General features: G+C 37.0%; 1 protein-coding gene across 3 annotated transcripts in view; it reads left to right on the plus strand.

The window, feature by feature from the left end:
* Rspo3 (R-spondin 3) overlaps positions 1 to 13,096 on the plus strand; it is an 85,354-nt gene that overhangs the window by 65,667 nt on the left and 6,591 nt on the right. The window lies entirely within an intron of this gene.

Genomic DNA, 13,096 nt, shown 5'->3' on the forward strand with positions numbered 1-13,096 from the left:
AATTTTTTGATTTATTTTGCCTCAATCAGGTGTTTCTTACAAAACCAAACTCTATATTTTCCAACAGTATTTTATGAGGAAAATACTACAGGCTACAGGCTAATTCAATAAGTAAAACTATAGTTGTTAAGAAAAAGTTTACTACACAACCTAAATGTAACAGCATATACCTTTAATCCCAGCTCTGGGGTGGAAGCAGGAGTTTCAGAAGTTCATGGTCATATCAGTTATGTAGGGACTTAGAGGTCAGAATGAGCTAGTGACACTATTTTGGAAAAAGAGAAAAAAGGAAAAGATAGTAAAAGAGAAACCTCTTGAAGATTCACACTTCTGAAATGGTCTTTCAAAGGAAACATTTTTATTTAAAATTAACAAAGATTACATTGAAAGCCAGCTGTCTTGACATTTATATCTTTAAATCTACCAAAAAAAAATAGAACTTTTCCATCTGCAGTTGGAAAGGACCTATAAATAAACATATGCATATATACACACACAAACAATCAAGCACATTTGATACACATGTGTGTGCTCTTCCAAACCCCATCCACTCTGACATCATCAACAGTGATAGACAAAGAATGGAAGAACGTTATAAATAAGACACACTAACTTAACTAATACTTACGAGTCAGTGAGCATCCAACTACTAAAATATTTTTGAGAAATTAAGTCACTGTGTAACCACTATAGAAGCAATTACTAAGAGCTGTTTTGCTGGTTGACAAAATGCATGTGGAAAGCATGCATCTAGTTACACAGAATGGGAGAAGCAATCATTCCAACAACTCACACCTTTTCCTGCAGGTGAACTCTTCCCTTAGGCTCTTTCTTATGTTATAAGTGAAATCTATTAATCACGAAGTTTAATATAGTAAATATTAGGTATGATAATTAGCTTTTATTGTTTGACAAAGCCTAGAATGAAATGGAGACTCAATATAGGTTTGTCTACATTTGGGCTAGCCTATGGCATGTCTGTGGCTAATTGTCTTAACATTTAAGTGGCGCGCGATAAGATGCAGCCCAGTGTTTTCAACACTAGTCTCTCAGCTCTGTGGAATGGACACAGGGTAGGTGGGGCATAAGAGATCTGGACTATCTAAGAGTCCAGACACCAACCTGAACACAAGAGAACAAGCAAGCAAGCAGCATGCTGGTATTTCTCTCTGCTCTCGGCTGTGGATATGATCTGACCTAGCCACCTCAAGCATCTTTTTCGGTGACTTCCCTGTGGTGATGTCTATACTCTGGAATTGTGAACCAAATAGGCCTTACTCAGCTGAGTTGCTTTTATGACAAGGTCTGTTTCATCGCAGCAACAAGAATAAAATTAGAATACCACGTAAAGTTTCTATGAGCACTTTGGCTCGAATACCTGCCCGGTGTTAGGAACAGAACCCAGGGCTTTGTGTATGTTAAACATTCTCCCTCCTGCTGTGTACAGCCTCAGCTCCTGTGTGTACTTCAAACCTGTTGTGACAAGAGTTGGAGATGGTGTACCGCAAAGATGAAGGACAAAGAAAACAGTGCATAAAGGCCAAAAAAGGGACTTAAGAATATTCAAGCATTTTACAGTTAGCTTTATGTAATCAATGAGTAGCTGGAAATATTAATTAGTAGCCAGAAAAGACTTTAGTGTGTTTAGTGAAAAATGCAACAAAGTGCCCACTTCCAGGTCGTTTATTCCCCTGTTGTGGGACTTGATATTACAGTTATTTCCTTCACCCCACAGGATAGTAAACACTTCAAAGTAAAGGCAAAGTGGGCTGTCCTAGAACTAGAAATAGGCAGCAGAGTGAACTAGTGCATAAGAGGATGAGAGACGGGAGAACAGTGCCACGCTTTCTTGTATCATCAATCTTGCAAGACTGTCAGCAAAGGCGAGGTATCCTGTCCTATCAATCACTGAAGCAGACAGCTTGGGTAAGGGAGGAAGTGAAGGGGAGCCAAACGTGGCTATCAACACGTCCTTTTCTGTCTCAGAAGAACAGAATTCTGAGACAAATTCTTGGAGCAAGTAAAAATGTATCCAAATGAAAATCAAATGATACATGCCCAGAAAACTGTCTATCTTTGGAGTTTGTTCAGTTCTTCAATTTACCCAGCTGGAGTAAATTTCCCAAGTCGCGTTCTGTTCAGCTTTTGGAAACAAAGGCCTCTCCTGCTAATTAGAAAGCTATATTTCATCAAAGATGAAGACAATGCCCTTGGCTTAGAGATTCTTTTTTTAAAACCAATAACAGCAAAAGCTTCTGCTACATAGTTACCATGAAGAGGTTTGAGATCGCATGGAAGAATATATTATGAGCCTTGCATGTGCAGCTGAAGGAAAATGGGTAAAAGCAAATGCATTTTATTCAGAACTCTACAAAACGCCATGATTATACCACATTATATCAAAAAGAAAATATCAAACCACAAATAACAGGAGTCGACTATTGACGCAGGGCTAGGGAGATGGTTCACTGGGTAAACCACCTGAAAGGCAGGGACTGTCCTGAAAGGCAGTCGTCGGGAGCTAGGAGTAAATTTGATCAAAAGCAAAGAAGTGTGTACAGAGAGAAAGAAGTAGAGAGAAAAGAAGGCTCTTACAAAATGGAGAGAGACGTTGTTTTCTGAAATCACTTTCCCCTGGCTGCCTGGCTCACAGCCAGTGTCCAGGGGCTGTCTGGGCAGTTCAACCAGAAAGCAGCTCGCCAGAAGGGACAGGAAGTTTGCCAAATCTTTTGTCCTGGGTATAGAAGAAGACAGAACTAGACCTTTTTATGGCTTGTCTCTACCCCCACCCCCACCCCCAGTGTACCTGTCTACCTGTCAGGTATCTGGCTAGAATCTAGTCCTTCAGCTGGAACTAGGAAAACGTGACTCAACTCAGAAAGACTTAGTCCAAAAACATGAAAATACACACACACAAAAATCATTTTAAAATGTAAGCTTTCTGAGGAATCTGGCCTATAGACAGGACTTGTGGCCTTCCTATTGATTGGTGTTATGGCCATTTTAAATTGGCACAGTATTTCTGAGGAAGAATGTGGAAACTCTTTAAAGGAACTAATTATAGTCAGAAAGAAAAAAAGAAATTTTTCCAAACCTACTGGAGTTGCTGGATAGATAATCTGACCAATAATTGTAAATACTTTTATAGGACAATTACAGACAATATGATTTATGAATTTTACATTCAGAATCTGCATATAGAGGTTTCTAAGAATCTTTTCACTGCTTTTAATGTTTACATTGCCGAGAGAACTTGCTGAAGTTATCTGAAAACAAAAAATTGCTCTCCAAATCATACCTTGAGAATTCAACTAAGTTTCGATCAAGAGGCATGTGTCCTGAACACGAGCAATGACATTATTCCTGTCATTATTCTTTAGTAAGTAAGCATAATAAATTATTTACAGGTTGTAGATGATATATCAGGTATGATAGTTTCAAAATGATTTAAAGTATTTGAGAAGATTGTAGGTTAAATATAAACTCTACTTTATTTTATATAAGACACTGGAGTTTCCTTGAGGGAAACTATTTGATATGAACATCACCTAGGGTTACAAGTATTCTAAATGAACCAAGGATTCAAACTGGGGAGAATAATAAGAAGGAAACTGCAATGAATATATCACAAGTAAAAGAGGATTGTTTTGGAAGAGGCCTCAGTGGTTAAGAATATTTGCTGCACAGTCATGGAGATCTGATTTCAAACCCCCAGCACTCACATAAAATGTTGTGTGTGGTCATATATCCACCTGTAATCCCAGGGCTGTCATGAGACAGGGGGATTTCTAGGCTGTCATTTTAACTTTAGGTTCAGTTAAAGACCTCCAAAGAAATAAGGTAGAAAATAGTATGATGAAACACCTAATGTCCCCCTCCTGTGTTCAAACAGACACTCTATTCTCTCTCTGTGTCTCTCTCTCTGTCTCTCTCTGTGTCTCTGTCTCTCTCTGTCTCTCTCTCTCTCTCTCTCTCTCTCTCTCACACACACACACACACACACACACACACACACACACACACACACACACACCACACACAGAGGAAATGAGCATATAAATCCATTTGGAGATACCCATTAATATTTTAAAAAGATTAGGTCTAAATTGAAATTTTTCAGTAAGACATAATATTGCAAGTACATTTTTATAATCACGTTTTTTTTTTCATTTAATGAAAAAGTTAGAGCTTAGCTGCTGCTTACTGGCACAACATTGGTATGAATGTTATGAGAGTCACCAGTAACTTTTTCACTGAATTTAAGACATGCTTCATAAGTTGGAACTCATGCCTGATACCACTGATAAAGCCAACAACCCATGGCTAGGTGGGTCATGTGTCCTAGGGAAAAGCTTATTTACTATTATTATGCTAAATGGAAATAACACTAAATCAACTCCTCCTAGCTTATTCTGTACCCATAGATTATTAGTTCGTCTCTCAACCCTCGTCGGAGAAGCTTCGTTTTTCAGTAAATGGCAGTTGACATACAGATCAGCAACTGGTCGAGGTGCAAAGAATAGGAGACTCCAGCATATTTAGTCCCCAAAAGCATATCTGTGTCACACACACTCCTTGCAAGGCTCAGGAATCATCACACAAGGGAGTGAGAGAAAGATTGTGAGTGTCAGAGACAGGAGATGACTACAGAGACACAGCATTTCCTGGGCAGAACAGGGCGGATGCACATATGATTCACAATAGGTGTGACAGCCTGCATAGGACATACATAGGACATGCACAAGATCAAACCAACGTCCCATCACGGGGAAGGGAAGCAGTCACAAAATCCCACCCTTAAACTGAAGAGGTATTAGCAACTGCTGGTTTCTGGAACAAGGGAAATCAGTGGGTTTTATTTGGCGGGTTGTTTTATTTTGTTTTGTTTTTGTCTTTCAGGAATTCAGCCCTTGAGAGGCTACCAATGCTCCATGAAACGACTCTAGACCCATGTATATTCTGGCAGGACTAAGTGAAGTCAATAGGTTTAAAAATCAAATAATTAAAATTGGGAGGAAATTGCCCAGTGGGAGCATTGACAGGGAAAGAGCATACCTGATAAAAATACATTCTCAAGCAATAAAACTACAAATCCCCTGAATTATAAGTATTCCTATTTCAGTTTATAAACAGTATATAAAAGTTTATAGCTGGCATATAAAACAACCAAAATATTCTATGCAGAATAACTTGTTAGTGGACTGTAATATAGATAAGGTAGCCGTGAGTTTTATGAGTAAATAAGTGAACCAAAAAATTTAATGAATTAAATCATAATGAATTTAAAGATACTTTTGACATTAAGTGATTAATAAAAATAATACATATGCTTATTCAGTAGTTCAAGATATTTCAACATATAAATTAATGTTTTTGATCCAGTACCCAAGAGTTTTTTAATTGGCCCTAATGTTGTCGAAAGTATTTTAAAAATAAGAAATCTTACACTGAAAATACTAAAATTGCTAGCTTCCACTGAACATTTAGACGAATAACAAGGAGTTTAAGAGAAATAAGCCCACAAAATAGCATTAAATATAAAATATCTAATATATAGTGTCATGCCCTACCCTGTTTTAAAAATATTATATAGCAAGATTGATTTTACATTTAAAATTAGTATATTTTTAAAATTATTGTAAGTCATTTGGATTTTTAAAAAGTGAGCACTTTCTCCAGTTTTCACCTTTAATTCACTTAATACTGATTACAACAAGAAGATACGCTACTAGGTAATATCCATTTCCTTAAAGTTTCTTGAGGGCATTTGCAAGCAAGGCGTACAGGCTTGGTCTCAGGGCAGCAAAGTTTATGGTTTTGGACTGATTTATCACTGTGTGAAAGGTCATAGAAAACTTTGTCAGGACATGAACCAAAATTCAAATTTCAGATTCTGACTGCTAAGTGAATAATGAATATAAACAAGAGATAAGTGGGAGAAATTTCTTAAAGGTTTTTCTTAAAGGCATTGAAGAGATAGCTCAATGGTTAAGAGCTGTTATTCTTGCAGTGACATGAGCTCCACTCCCATGTGTAAGCCACACACAGGTGGTTACCTATAACCCCAGCTCCAGGGAATCTGATGCCCTCCTCTGACATCTGCAGTCAATATACACACATACATCTATGCAAGCAAACATTCAAGCAAAGAAAATAAAAAATAAACAAATCATTACAAAAATGTTCTTAAAAACTATTAAAGGTCCTAAAACCATTGTAGTAACTTATGTTTATGTTGCTTATGAAGATAAAATGGTTCATAAAAGGACTGTGTTCAAGAATCACTAGGATTTCAAGAGCTTTTATATATCTTGATAATAAGAAAATATAAAACTATCTGATAATTTTGAAAAGGGTTAAAAAAATTTTGGTGGTAGTTCAATAGCGAAATAATGTTTCTGAATTGAATATAATAATTATAATACACAATAGACTGTGTGTGTGTGTGTGTGTGTGTGTGTGTGTGTGTGTTCAGTGTATACATGTGTTTGAGTGAGCACAGCCTAGTACTCTCATGTGGAGGCTAGAGGATGTTATTAACTGATCAAGTCTTTCTCTATAGCATTCTAGTTTATGTATGTATGTTTGAATATATGGGGTGTGTGTGTGTGTGTGTGTGTGTGTGTGTATTATTTTGAGATAGTGTTTCTCACTTGCTTGCTGCTTCAGCTAGGCTAAGTTCCACCAACTTTGTAGTTACAGGTATCCTCAGCTTTATGTGAAAGCTAGAGTTAAATTCAGGTTGCCTTGCTTGCATAGCAAGTGCTCCTATTCAAGGACCCCTTCACCCAGTCTAGCCATCTCTTCTCTCCCAAGGTTTAACTTTCTGTTGTTAACCACTCACATTCAACTGTGGTTCTGACACATTAGTGACGTGTTCTAGAAATAAAGAAATGATGTGCCATCCACTCAGACCAACAGTCATTTTTGTGTCTAACACATCTGCCCTTGTGTATGATGTACACTCATTTAAATAGCCATCTCAGTTACACGGGCTCTCATTGTATCACACTGTTGATATTTCAGTAACCTGAGTACAATAGTTGAACATCTTACACAGTCCTTAGACCCCACCATGACACAAGAACAGGGGTACAGAAAATAATCAATTAAGAAAGATAGACTAAGACACAGCACCATAACTTCTATTGCAATATGTTGTTTTAGTTGCTTTTACTAACAATTATCTGTTATTGTTAATCTCCTAACATGCCTAGCATATAAACTAAAATTTTCCATGGAAGAAATATGTGGCATTATGTTAATATCAGGAATAGAGGCAGTGGCAACTGTGTTTAGTGAACCCTCATTTTTCTCATTTTCAAAAAGTTAAAAAGCTTACAGGCACAATATTCTTAACTACAAGTGTACGTCGTCGTCACTGAAGGGTTCATTGAATTTTGGTCATCATTATTATTTTAACTATATGTGTCCTGAAATTTGAAAAGAAAATATTGATTGTATTAAGGATGGGACCTATATCTTTGCACACAGTAGGTGAGCACTCTGCCCATGAGCTCCCAGCTCTTGTTTTGTTTTATTTTGAAACAAGGTCTCACTAAGTTGCCCAGGCTTACCTTGGACATGATGGAGACCCTTCCTCAGTCTCGTGAGAAGGTTTGCACCTCCAGAATTGCACCCAGTCTCTGTGATCATCACTGGAAAGCAAGGATGGGGCCCAGATGAGGTCACATGGCCAGAGAATGTAACGTGAGTCTAAGATGAGGAAAGGGATTCTAGAACTTGTCATCCTGGATAACAAGTATGTGGGATCAGAAGACATTATAGGGGTGCGGAGTGGGGTGGGGATACAGGGATGAGCAGGAAGAGGAGTGCGAGGCCAGCCAAGTGGGTGAGGAAGCAAGCAGGGACAAGTCACAGAGGACAAGAACCCCGAGGGTTGACTTAGGAAGCTTGAGTTCATCTGTTTCCACTCCCAACATGTACATCGAGTGTCTTACCTTAAACGTTTTATTTTTTCTGAATTCTGAAAAGAACATAATGTGAATAGAAAATCTGCTGTTCCAATTGAGAGTAAAACACAATCTAAGTCTTAAGAGACCACATTGATCAGAGAGCTTTTGCTGCAAACACGGCTTCAGGAGACTATCCCTAATTAACAGTATGTAGTAGAATGCATTCTAGTATGTCAAATTAACTTTGGCTAATTAATCAAAAGCACCCTACAAATCAAGTAGGAAAGGAACAGAACTGATTTGTCTATAATCTGACAGAGTACATAACTTGTATAGCTTTAGATTTCAAGTTGAAGAAATTAAATGTCTGCCTAATGTGTCTATAAGAGATGTCTAGTCTCTTAGTGTTTTTCTTAAAACTGTATTTCTTAAAATTGCAGCAGAGGCAATAAGTGGATCTATTTTAGTAAAAAACAAACAAGCAAAAACAGGACAAAAGGCTTGAATATGTTTCTCAAGTCAGCTCTACTAGGCAATAATATAGCTGAGAAGGACATTTGGCTCTGATGACTTTCAGCTGTGTTCCTCAACACTGGGTCAGGCTGTCCTGTGTTTATACAGACCACAGGTCAAAGGCCTTTTAAGTATGTATCTACACAACAGATCATAATTGCTGTACAAAAATACTTGTACTGTAGCATCCCCCATCCCTTGCAACCTTCCTCTAGTGACATAGCGACTAAAACTAATGAAAGTTGCCATTTGTATCTTTTGTGTATAAAAACGTGGTCAAATTTAGATTCACAAATCAGATTAACTCTCTTTAACCTATAAAGCCACAGGCTACTACGGGTTGGATGCCACTAAAGACCCAGTGGGTAAATTTTATCTTTCTGAAGGGTTATTTCACTGGTTAGTTGGAGTCATGGAATTGGTGGTATTTATTTCTCAGTCTAGAATGGGAAGTACACTTTTAGATTTTACTCAAATGTTTAGCCCAGCTTTTCTTGAAACAAGGAACTACTTAAAGCTCCTTAGCTCCCCCTAATGGAAATTTTGAGAACTTCACAAATAAACCTCTTAAATATTTCTAAGTGGAAAAAACAAAAACAAAAAACCAAACCCCTGGTATTTATAACTGAGTAATTGTTGTAAGTCATGATTCCAAGAGAGTACCTCTCACTCATATTTACATTGTGCTTAAAAGAGTACTGAATGCACTCTAAGTCTTATGTTTTCACATGGAATGTTAATACATAATGTATAACATGGCATCTACAAAGAGAAAATAATTCAAGATAGATTATGTTCCCAGTTTTGGCCATAGTTGGATTTTGACATGTTTTTAAGACACTGTTTGCAACTAATTTTTATATCTCATCTCAGTTCCTACTCTAAATGTACCTAATTTAAAAACTTGCCTTAAAAATTACTAGGATCAATAAGTCATTAAAAACTTTATACACTTGTTATGAAAAGTGTGTCATTAGAAACCAAACTAAATTTTAAGAAAATTGGCTTCTCTTATTTCTCTACAAATAGAGTTTTCAGGTGTGACAGATGTCAAAATAAACTCACAATGTTGTATATATGTGTGTGTGCACATATATGATATATATCATATATAGCATATAATTATATACATTTATATATACATAATTATTGTTTAATAATTATATTATATAATGTATGTAAGGCATATATAGTGTATGTAACAATAATAAAGAAAACAATCCTGTCAATGTGAGAGTGGCAAACGACATTGAAGTGATTTGAGGCAAGGTAACTGGGAGGGACTAGAGGGAGCAAAGAGAGGGGAGAAGAGATGTAATTCTATTTTAAATAGAATCATTTGGAATTAGAAAAATACTTAACGAAGAAAGAAAGAGGAAAGAAGGTGAAAGAAAAAAGAAAGAAAGAAAAAAGAAAAAAGAAAGAAAGAAAAGAAGAAAGGAAGGAAGAAAGGAAGGAAGAAAGAAAGAAAGCAAAAAACAAAATATGGCTGCAGTTGATAACTACAGACTCTTTATAAAAACGGAGTCTTAGTTTCCAGATGCAGCGTGTAAGAACTTGCATTTTAAAAAATCATCTATGTTTAGAACCAGGTCTATAGATTTTAGACAGTGCTTATGCAAAAGACTATATGTGGTTTTCTTCAACAATAGAAAATAATTTCACAGTCTCAACATTATCTATTATCTATTCACATTTGTGGTGCTAATTTTATTAAGTCCTTAAATCATGTGTGGCTTCATTGTCTACACGGAGATTCCAGTTACCTTTTGGAAAGTTAGTCTTTTAAGGGAGGGCATCAGGAGATGACTATGTCTGTGGGTAGGGAACTGACAAAAACAAAAAGTATAAAGCTGTAAGACTGAACTGTAAACATCAGCTGAACTTCCTTTTTGGATTTGTCACATATAACAAGTTTCTGGAAACTGAAATGTCACATAATAAGATATGCAGTTGCTGGTTTCTTTTCCCCTCCTCCCCCCCATCAAAACTTATCACAAAAATCTCTAAACTTTGCTACATTCTGGGATTCTGATAGTTGTCCTTCCAGAGTTTTCAGTAACACTGGCACTTCAGGACAAATTTCATATGTGGCAATTGAATCCAACACTTCTCAGTAACTTCCTATATATAGACTCTGATCAAAACCACGGAAGCGTACCTTCAGTGTCCCAGGTCACCATAACCTTGCAGGCCATCACATGTTGACAGTCATCCACTGCCTACCCTGACCTCTTCCTTCACCAGCCTTGCAAACTGTCATTCTTTTAAGTTTAACTTAAACATGATCTGAAGAATTACATTAAGTCTCTCTAAGCGGGGTCCTATGCTTGCTTTGCGTTCCCTGTGAGCACCTGTGGTTGCCTTCACCTCAACTAGGCATGTGACCACAGTTGTCATGCTCTTCCCCAAGCCTCACATGTAGGCTCAGGTTAGAGCATACCTTTAGCATTAGGTAAAAACTAACAACATGTTGATGCTGTAGAATCACGATATTATCTTTCGTTTATCACATGACGGCCACGTCAGGCACCATGCTTAGTGTTCTACAAACATCTTATTCAACCTTTAATAGTTGAGCAAAGAAAAGGGGCTGTTTGTATTTGAAGTATCAGTTAATCCTGAGGCTTATCGGAAACTTGCACAAAGTTATGCAACGACTTGAATTAGACAAAGAATCTGGACAGTGTTCTCTGATTCTAAGGGTGGTATTCTAAACCTTCACAGCAAGTGGTTCTCTACAAGACTATATTGGTCTATTTTCTGCCTTTCTAAAGGACTCTCACAGACTATGATATAAAAAATGGAAGCTTAATTATCAAATAGATCTGGAGATCAGAATCTAAGAATGCCACATTGCTGTTTCATGAGGACTCCCCGGCTGATGAATAATGTTAGAAAAGTCAGTATGGTTGTGTGAGGCAGAGAGAAGAAATGGGGCCAAATTCATTCTTACTATCAAAAACCCATCCCTGCAGTAACCCATTGCCATGGAAACAACATTAATCTATCTACAAGGGTAGAATTCCCACAATGGAGTCACCCTTCAAGGCCCCTTTAAAACTATGGTTACTGTGGCAATTAGATTTTAATATGAATTCTGAAGAGAACACTCAAATCCTAGCAGGTTCAGATTGTACTCAATTACTAATAAGAATTTCTCTTTGATGATTTCTCCTCAAACCTACCTCATATAGCTAGAACACTGGGGGAAAATAAATGTTCTTTTAATCATTAAAATGTGTCACAATCCAGTCAGGCCTACCTACACAGGTCACGAGTACCATACACACGTATACGCAGTGAAGTACAACACACACACACACACACACACACACCAGATTGTTTTAATTGAAATGCTTGGTTTGCAGAATTGCAAAAGAGTCACAAAATAAATATTAACCACATCAATGAAAACTCACCAAGTTGCTACAATAGAAACAGAAGTCCCTTTAATTAAAACCTTACAAAATTATTCCAAATTGCACGTGATTTTTTTAATGGACTCCAGCCACTCTGGGCTACATCTATTTTATTTCTTGGATGAGGGTAAAATGTATTATTTGTGCAGAAAAATAGTGAACATTTCCAACTACGAACACTTGGCCTGTGAAGAAAAGAATAATCCCATTTTTTCCCTCTTGTGCAGTAACCCCTCAGTGGGCAGCAACCACAGACAATGTGCTAGTTTCCTGTTGCTTTAGCTGGGCCTCACTTTTCACTCACTGCCCAGACTAAATAGCTATTTCTTGGATAACAAAACCATAATACTAAACTTCAATATACTTCCAAAAATGATTCTGCTTGTCTTAAGAAATAATCATATTGGTAATCATATTGGTTTGCTAATAAGAAAAAATACTTTGGAAGTTGAATTGGTTGTCACAAGTGGGGAAAAAACATTTAAATCAAGCCATAACCAAGAAAGAAACAATACATTCCCTATGTTTCTAAAAATTATGGCTGGGATCACAACTGTATCGTGTTGGATCATCATCAGGAGAACAATGTCAAACACTGAACTTCTGCGTAATTTCCATTGAAATAACATTTTGTTTAAGGTCAGTAATTTTTGTTGACTATTTTTAGAACTGAACTCAAACACCCTCAAGGTGGCCCTGAAACTAGAGATACTATGTCATCCGTTGCTTTCAAGCACCCCATGAGAAGAAAGACCAGCGTGGAAAGCTAGTGTTAGCTAGACCTGTGAAGTGTTATGAAGCCGAAATTATGCTGCATAATGTAATTTCCCCATAAAGGGAAATTTGTTCTTCGGGGTTGTTTGTTAGTTTGTTTATTTGGTTACTTCACTCAAGACAGCTCTACCAATATGTCATTAAAACCAATAAGAAGGCCTGGGATCTGTGTTTAGAAATCTTACCAACATACTACTTCTTAACAGGAATAGAAAAAACGAACTCAGCAAATCAGTGGATAAGTAGTTGAGCTTAAAAGTCATAGCCAGCTGCTTTTGTCAAACTCCATATGCCTTGAATAAGTAACTTGATACTTGTTTCAGCCTCCTCAGGACTCTCATTTTTTTTTTTTTTTCTAATTGTCATACATACAAGCATTCAACAATTGGACATGTCCTTTGTTAAACTTAACCAAGCAAGTTTTCTGAAGCAATTGGAAGGTTTTATAAATGCAACCTCATGGCAAAGCTA

Source organism: Arvicanthis niloticus, chromosome 30 (assembly GCF_011762505.2).
Source record: "Arvicanthis niloticus isolate mArvNil1 chromosome 30, mArvNil1.pat.X, whole genome shotgun sequence".
NCBI lineage: Eukaryota > Metazoa > Chordata > Mammalia > Rodentia > Muridae > Arvicanthis > Arvicanthis niloticus.